The following is a 9,591-nucleotide window of genomic DNA, read 5'->3' as shown; positions in this document are numbered from 1 at the left end:
GCTATCATTTACTTTTAACATTTTCCTCTGCATTTGACATATATGTGTGTATGCTTTCACATGAATATTTGTTTTACAGGAGTAGGGTCATAATATTCTGCAACTTTTAGTACTTATTTATCAATATATCTTAGAGATATCTCCATTTCAGCACATGTAGCTCTAGAATATCTTTAAAATAAATTTATAAAATTTTATTTTATGGATATAACATTATTTATTTAAATAGCCATCTACTCGTGGACATTTGGGTTATTTCCAGGTTTTTTTAAAGATATTAGTATAAAATACATTTGCATATGCTTGTAACAGATTCCTAAGAATAGAATAGGTGAGTCAGAGTATATGCATTTATGATTTTAATAAATACAACCCAAAATGACCTACCAAATTCCTAACAATTCTCATTTCTTAGAGTATATGGGTGTTGCTCTCCCCACATTCTTATGAATACCAAATATTATCACTTTTGCTGAATTTAAAATCTAAAAATATATTTTATTTTGGTTTGATTTCCATTTCTATAATGATTAGATTGATGCTGTTTTCATATGTTCATATGCTATTTACATCACTTCTTCTTTGAATTGCTGATTCATATATGCTGTGATTTTACTTTCTATTTATTTGTATGACATATTTATATACTGTTGACAATAATACTTTATATTTTATACACATCTCACTCATTTGCTCCAACATTATTATTTTCATTTATTTTTAGAGTTAAATTTATTAGGGTGGCAATGGTTAGTAAAATTACATAGGTTTCAAGTGCACAATTCTATAATACATCATCTATATATCACATTGTATGCTCACCATCCAGAGTCAGTTTTCCTTCTATCACCATATATTTGGCCCCATTTACAGTTTTCTACCATCCTCCCTCCCCCTCCTTACCCTCTGGTAACCACTAAACTGTCGTCTGTGTCTATGAGCCTTTGTGTCTTTATTTCTTTGTCTTGTTCCTTTGTTGCTTTCAGTTTTGTACCCCACATATGAATGAAGTCATATGGCTCTCTATTTTTTCTGCCTGACTTATTTCGCTTAGCATAATAATCTCAAGATCCATCCATGTTGTCCCAAATGGCACTATTTCATCTTTTCTTACGGCAGAGTAGTATTCCATTGTGTATACATACAGTCATCTATGGAAGGACACTTTGGTGGTTTCAACGTCTTGGCTACCTTAAATAAAGCTGCAATAAACCTTGGAGCACATGTATCTTTATGGATAAATGTTTTCAGGGTTTTTTGGTAGATACCCAGGAGAGAGATTGCTGGGTCATAAGGTAATTCTATTCTTAATTTTTTGAGGAACCTCCACACTGCCTTGCATAGCGGCTGCACCAATCTGCATTCCTACCAGCAGTGTGGGAAGGTTCCTTTTTCACCACAGCCTCTCCAACACTTGTTATTTTTTGTCTTGTTGATAGCCATTCTAACTGGTGTGAGGTGATATCTCATTGTGGTTTTCATTTGCATTTCTCTGCTGATTAGTGATGTTGAGCATTTTTTCGTATGTCTATTGGCCATCTGTATGTCCTCTTTGGAGAAATGTCTATTCAGGTCCTCTGCCCATTTTTTAATTGGATGTTTTCTGTTTTTGAGTTGTATGAGTTCCTTATATATTTTGGATATTAGCCCCTTATCAGAGGCGTTGTTTGCAAATATCTTCATCCATTCAATTCATTACCTCTTTGTTTTGATGATGGTTCCTTTTGCTATGCAGAAGCTTTTTAGTTTGATATAGTCCTATTCATTTATTACAGCTTTTACATCCCTTGCTTTTGAGGTCAAATTAATAAAATCCTCTTTGAATCCAAGGTCCATAATTTTCGTACCTATGCTTTCTTCTATGCAGTTTATTGTTTCAGGTCTTACGTTTAGGTGTTTGATCCATTTTGAGTTAATTTTGGTACATGGTGACAGACAGCAGTCTAGTTTCATTCTTTTGCAAGTTACTTTCCAATTTTCCCAGCACCATTTATTGTACAGGCTTTCTTTTTTCCATTGTATGTTTTTGGCTCCTTTGTCAAAAATTATCTGTCCATATTTATGGGGGATCATTTCTGGATTTTCAATTCTATTCCATTGGTCTGTCTGTCTGTTTTTCTGCCAATACCATATGTTTTGATTATTGTTGTTCTGTAGTACAAGCTGAAGTCAAGGAGTGTGATACCTCCAGCTTTATTCTTTATTCTTAAGATTGCTTTGGCTATTCGGGATCTTTTTGATTGCATACAAATCTGATGATTTTTTTGTTCTATTTCTTTAAAAAATGCCATTTGGGTTTTGATGGGGATTGTACTAAATTTGTGTGTTACTTTGAGTAATATGACCATTTTAACCTTGTTGATTCTTCTAATCCATGAATATGGAATGTCTTTCCATTTTTTGTGTCTCTTCAATTTCTTTTAAAAATGTCTTATAGTTTTCAGTGTATAGGTCCTTCACATCTTTTATTATGTTGATTCTTAGATATTTTATTCCTCTTGTGGACTTGCAAAAGGAGTTATTTTTTATTTCTTTTTCTGAGGTTTCATTGTTAGTATATAGGAATGCAATGGACTTTTGTACATTGATTTTGTAGCCAGCAACTTTACTGTATTCATTTATTGTTTCTAATAGCTTTTTGGTGGAGTCTTTAGGGTTTTCTATATAAGGAATCATGCCATCTGCAAAAAATGACAACTTAACTTCTTCATTCCCAATTTGGATGCTCTTTATTTCTTTCTCTTGCTTGATTGTTCTGGCTAGAACTTCTAATACTATGTTGAATAACAGTAATAATTGGGATTGACCCTGGCTTGTTTTTGAGCACAGAGCAAAAGTCTTCAGTTTTTCACTGTTAATTATAACATTATCTGAGTGTTTGTCATGTATGGTCTTATTATGTTAAGATATTTTCCTTTTGTACCCATTTTATTAAGTGTTTTAATCATAAATTGATGTATCTTGTCAAATGCTTTTTCTGCATCTATTGATATACTCATATGATTTTTGTCCTTTATTTTGTTTATGTAGTATATCGCATTGATCAATTTGCATATGTTGAACCATCCTTGTGCTCCTGGGATGAACTCCACTTGGTCATGATGTATAATCTTTGTAATGCATTGTTGTATTCAATTTGCTAGAATTTTGTTTAGGGATTTTACATCTGTGTTCATTATAGATATGTGTCTGTAGTTTTCTTTTTGTGTGTTATCCTTACCAGGTTTTGGTATCAGGGTAATGTTGGCCTCATAAAATGAGTTAGGGAGTATTGTCTCTTCTTCAATTTTTTGGAAATGTTTGAGTAGGACAGGTATTAGATCCTCTTTGAATGTTTGGTAGAATTCACTATCGAAGCCATCTGGTCCTGGACTTTTGCTTTTAGGAAGATTTTGGATGACTGATTTAATTTCCTAACTCTTGATTGGCCTACTTAGATTTTGCAACTCTTTATGATTCAGCCTAAGAAGGCTATATGTTTCTAAGAACATGTCCATTTCTTCTAGGTTGTTGAATTTGGTAGTATATAGTCATTCATAGTATTCTTGGATAATGCTTTGTATTTCTGTGGCATCCATGGTAACTTCCCCTCTTTCATTTCTGATTTTGTTTATTTGTGTCTTTTCTCTTTTTATGTTAGTGAGTCTAGTGAAGGGTTTGTCAATTTTATCAATCTTTTCAAAGAACAATTTCTTTGTTGCATTATTTTTTTTCTGTTGTCTTTCTGTTCTCTATTTAATTTAGTTTTACTGTGATTTTTATTATTTCCTTCCTTCTGCTGACTTTGGGTTTCATTTATTCTTTTTCTAGTTCTTTAAGGAATAATGTTAGCTTGTTTACCTGTGATTTTTCTTATTTGTTCATATAGTTCTGTAATGATATGTTTTCTTCTTATTATTGCTTTCACTGCATGCCAATAATTTTGATAGGATGTATTTTCATTCTCATTTGTTTCTATGTATTTTTTAAGCTTTACTCTTATTTCTTCTTTGACCCAGTCATTCTTTATTTACTTTTATTTTTATTTATTTATTTTTAGCTGAGCCATCCTGCCACCTGTTGGCAGCACAGTGGCAGCTCAGCTCGAGACAGGAATTGAATTGCTGTTCCTCAGAGCTCGCACTCTTGAGAGAGCTCTTAACCAACTGAGCCACTAGGCCGGCTCAAACCAGTCATTCTTTAAAAGCATGTTGTTTAATCTCCACATATTTTTGGTTTTGCCGCCTTTCTTCTTGCAATTGATATCCAATTTCAAAGCCTTGTGATCAGAGAATATGCTTGGTATGATTTCAATCTTTTTAAATTTGCTGAGGCTAGATTTATTTCCCAATATATGGTCTATCTTTGAGAATGTTCCATGTGCACTAGGAAAGAATGTGTAGTCTGGTGTTCCAGGATGAAGTGCTCTATAAATGTCAATTGTGTCCATTTCACCTAATGTGTCATTTAGGGCTGATATTTTCTTACTTATTTTAGTTTGGATAACCTATCCATAGCTGTCAATGATGTATTAGGTCACCTCCTACAATTGTGTTTCTGTCCATTTTTCCCATTAGTTCTGTTAGTAGTTGCTTTGTATATTTTGGTGTTCCCTGATTGGGGCCATATACAGGATATGCCAAAAAAAAAAGATATACACATTTTAAGAAATGAAAAAAAACTGTATTAATTGTAATATTCAATATATATATATATATATATATATATATATATATATATACTGATAACAGAAGATGAATATTAGCCATGTTATACTTCTGCAATTACAAGAGATCCTCAAAGTGATTGCCATCAGTGCCCAGACACTTCTGGTTACTGCAAACTACTGCTTGAGCATAGATAACATCTTTTAAAATATGTATACATGTTTTGGCACCCCCGGTATATCGATATATCGATGAGTATTATCTTATCTTGTATTGTCCCCTTTAGCATTATGAAATGCCCACCTTTGTCTCATGTTACCATTTTTATCCTTTAGTCTGTTTCATCTGATATAAGTATGGTTATGCCTGCTTTTCTCTGGTTACCATTTGCTTGGAGTATCGATTTCCACCCTTTCACTTTAAGTCTATATTTGTCCTTGTTCCTGAGATGTGTCTCTATGAGGCAGCATATGGTTGGGGTTTCTTTTTATTCAATCTACTAATCTGTACCTTTCTATTGGTGAGTTCAGTCCATTTGTATTTAGGGTAATTATTGATATATGAGGATTTCCTATCATTCTATCTTGTTTTTTGGTTGCTTGTTGTTTCCATGGATTCTGTGCCTTTCTGCTGCTGTCTGATATTTTAGTGTGGTGGTATTCTATGATTTTTCCCTTTTTTTATATTATATATCTCATTTCCAGATTTTGTTTTTGAGTGGTTACCATTAAGTTTTTGTAAAATAAAGTCTCATATATACAGTTTTCCTTTTCCTTCAACATGTTTCTTATCTCCATTCCCCTGTGCAAATTCAGACTTTTACTCTCTTCCCTTTTGTGGTTTTGTTGTCACAAGTTATCTCTACTTATGCTGTGAGTTGATTTTTGAGTTGCAGTAACAAGTTGTCTTTTTCCTCTCTTTCTCCTTTTTTTAGTGTTTTTCTTCTTTACCCTGTACGTTATGTTTAAGTGTATAGTGCCCTATTCTGTGTAGTGGTTGCCATTTCCTCCTTCTGTCTGTCTGTTCATGATATTTCTCATGGTTTTGTATCTTTTGATTTTTTGTTTCAGGTCCAATAGCTTCCTTCAGTATTTCCTGTAATACAGGTCATTTGTTAGAAAATCCCCTCAGCTTCCATATGTCTGGAAAGGTCTTTATTCCTCCTTCATATCTACATGATATCTTCACTGGATATATTATTCTTGGCTCATGATTTCTCTCTTTCAATAGTTTGAATATTTGATTCCACTCCCTCTGGTTTATAGAGTTTCTGCTGAAAAATATGATAATAATCTAATGGGTTTTCCTTTGTAGATTATTGTCTTCTTTTCCCTGGCTGTGTTGAGAATTCTTTCCTTGTCATTCATTTTTGACAGCTTCAATACAGCTTCAAGTATCTTGAAGAAGGACTGTTGGGATTCAGGTATTAGTTGTTCTTCTTGCTTCTTGGGTTTGAGGATCGAGTTCTTTCCACAGGTTTGGGAAGTTCTCATCGACTATTTGTTTGAATATACTCTCTGTTCCTTTTCCCCTTTCTTCTCCTTCTGGTATACCCATTATTCTTATGTTGCTCTTTCTGATGGGGTCAGAAAGTTCTTGTAGAGTTCATTCACTTCTTTTAACTCTCAAGTCACTCCCTTCTTCTATCTGTGTCATTTCCAGATTTCTATCTTCTATATCACTACTTCTTTCCTCCATCTCATCAGCTCTATTACCCAAGCTAGCTATTTCATTCTTCATTTCTTTTGCTGAGTTTCTCTACTCCAGAATTTCTATTTGGTTTTTTTTTTTAATCTCTTTGGTAAAATGTTCATTTTGTTCATTGATTGTGTTTCTGAGTTCATTAAACTGCTTATCTGTGTTTTTAGGCATCTTGTTGAGTTTTTTCAGAACTATAATCTTGAATTCTCTGTCATTTAAGTCACATATTTCCATGTTTTTAAGTTCATTTCCTGTAGAGTTTTTATTTTCTTTCTGAGCTTCCTTGTTACCTTGGTTATTCATGGCAATTAATTAATTATTATTTATCTTCCTGGGCATCTATGGGAGTGGGTTCTGCAGCAGGTTGATATGAAGAGGTCTTTCTTTGGCTTTCCAGTAGGTGTTGCTGGAATGTTTTATTTTCTTTCCTGCTGCAGTCTTTTATTTTCGCTCTTGCTGTAGCATTTTATTTTCTCTTGCACTGTTCCTGCTTCTCACGCAATAGGGGATTCCCTAGAAGGTGGACTTTGCTTCTATGAGCTGGTCACCTGGGTCTTAGGGCACTGTCTGCATGGGAGGATGTGGAGGGCGATAGAGTTCTGAGCTTCTGAAATCCCAGAGCTGCCCTTGGAGCCCGATTCAGAGCCTGTGTGTCTGGGTGGCTCTGGTTGCCCCTGCGGGTATCCACCCAGAAACGTGTGGGCAGGATGGGCTGTGATAGGTGGCTGGTGTGTTTGTAGCTCTGAGCAATGGTGACTACAAGCCCACAGCTGTCTTGCCCCTACAGTTCCTTCCTTTTCACCAGAATTAGTTACGCTGTGAATCTGTGGATGTAGGACCATCTCTTCAGTTTCAGAGTCATATATATCCTGCTCTTTAATCTGACACTGCTACCGTTTTTTCTGGAGCCTGCTTCTAACCCTCTGAGGGTGGGGATGAGGTGAGCTGTGGGACGGTAGGAAGGGGAGGCAGCAAGGCTCCATGTCTTTGTTTCCTGCCTGACAGTGAAGGCTTAAACCACCATTCTCACCCTTCTGTATTTGGTCTTTGCTCCAAGGTCTCTGCCAGAAGTGCTGGGTTCAGCCGTATTATATGCTGATTCATCAGGCAGGACTGTGGGCCACAGGAGGTGCACCTGCAGCCTGAATGTTTCCTTCTCCCGAGACTACAGTGAGTTTTGTCTGCATCCTGCAGTGCACTGTCTGCATCTCTGTAGTTCCTCCTTTCCTCCTCACCTGCTCACCCAATTTGCCCACCTTCAGGTGATTTGATGCATGGATCTCTCTGACGTGCTTGTGTGTTGCATAGGGAATACTTTGTTGAATTATAGCTATTCAATTTTTTGTTACATAAAATTTTTTGTACCATCATATGTTTAAAAACAAATGATAAAATTATTTTACAATACAAAAAGCAAGTACCTAAATGTAAACAAATAAAATTTTGAATAAAAAAATTAAAACAAAAGGTTTTTTTTCCCTGAAAGTTTGGGCCAAAAACATCGATGCACATTATACACAGGAGCACATTGTCCATGGCAAAATATGGTATATGGTTGAGCAAATAAATACACATGGGTATACTAATATACATTTATATAGATATATCTACAGTATCTATAGATCTATCATCTAGATAAATCTATCTATCTATCTATGTTTTTTATTTATAAGTATTCATATCAATATTAAGCAAAAAATTGATTCTTACTAATGTCTGTATCTCTAATTCATTACCACACTCACTTCACAAGTGAGAAACTTGACTCCCACCAGCTGCCATTATTTGTTTAATTGTTCAATTCCAGTATATATGTACAGTGATATAAAAATTGTTAACCCATACCCTCAAGGGAAACTATCAGTGAGAGTACAGTGGTTATATACAGTTACTTTTGCTTTTAGTTTTACCACCTTCACTCATTTCCAAATTTATTAAGTCAGCATCATTTTCCTGATACATTTCAGTGAGCTTGATTCATATGTTTGTAATACAGCTACAATGCTTTTTCACTATCTGCTTTACGTTACGAGATTCCTTGACCTCCTAAATGATTTTTATTAATTTGCATATATGAAGGTTCATCTTTTCTGCTGTAGAGATTTATGGTCTTGGTAAATGCAGTCATATATCCACCATTAAAGTATCATACATAATATTTTTCCAGCCCTAAATACTCCCTGTGCTTCATTTATTCAACCCATTCCCTTCTCCTCAAGCCCCTGGTCACCACTGATTTGTTATAATTACTGTAGTTTTATTTTCCAGAATTTATATAGCTAGAATGATATAGTATGTAACCTTTTCAGAATGGCTTCTTTTATTTACAAATATGCATTTCTGAGTTATCCATGTGTTTGTGTGGCCACAGAATTAATTGTTTATTTTATTGCTGAATATTATTCCATTGTATGCCAATGTTTGTTTATCTGTACACCTATTGAAGAACATCTTAGTTGTTTCCAGTTTTTGGTAATTATGAATAAAGCTGCTATAAACAGTTGAATGCAGGATTTTTTTTAGTAGACATGAGTTTTTGAATCAGTTTGGTAAATACCTGGGAGCGTAATTGCTAGATCATGTGGTAAGAGTATGTTAATGTTTAGGAGAAAATGCCAAACAGTCTTCAAAAGTGGCTGTTTCATTTTACATTCCTACCAACAATGAATGAGTGGGTTTTTTTGTTTTGCTTTCGTACCAGCATTTGGAATTGTCAGGTCATTGTTTTTGTTTTTGTTTTGTTTTTATTTTATTCATTCTAATAGGTGTGTAGTGTTCAATCATTGTTTTCGATTTCAATTCCCTAATGACAAATGACAATGACAATATTTCATTTGCTTATTTTACAGCTGTATGCCTGTGTTGGTGAGGTGTCTGTTCAGATCATTTTGCTGTTGTTAACTGGATTTCCTTTTATCATTGAGTTGTAAGGGTTCTTTGTATATTTTGAATAAGTTCATTATCTGTTGTTTTGAAAATATTTTCTGCCAGTCTATGGCTTGTCTTTGAGGGAAGAGAACATTTTGTTTCAAAATTTTAATAAAGCCAAAAATAATTTTTTTCTTTCATGAATCATGGTTTTGCTGTTGCATATGAGAAATTCATCACCAGAAGAGATTGGGCATGTTTAGGGTGGTATGGCCATGGACAAAAAAGCAAAACAAACAAATAAACAAAAAACCTCATCATCAAACTCAATGTCATGTGATTTTCTTTTATGTTTTCTTATGGAATGTTTTATAGT

Source organism: Hipposideros armiger, unplaced genomic scaffold, assembly GCF_001890085.2.
Source record: "Hipposideros armiger isolate ML-2016 unplaced genomic scaffold, ASM189008v1 scaffold_317, whole genome shotgun sequence".
NCBI classification, from domain to species: Eukaryota; Metazoa; Chordata; class Mammalia; order Chiroptera; family Hipposideridae; genus Hipposideros; species Hipposideros armiger.
Note: the sequence above shows the minus strand (reverse complement) of the source record.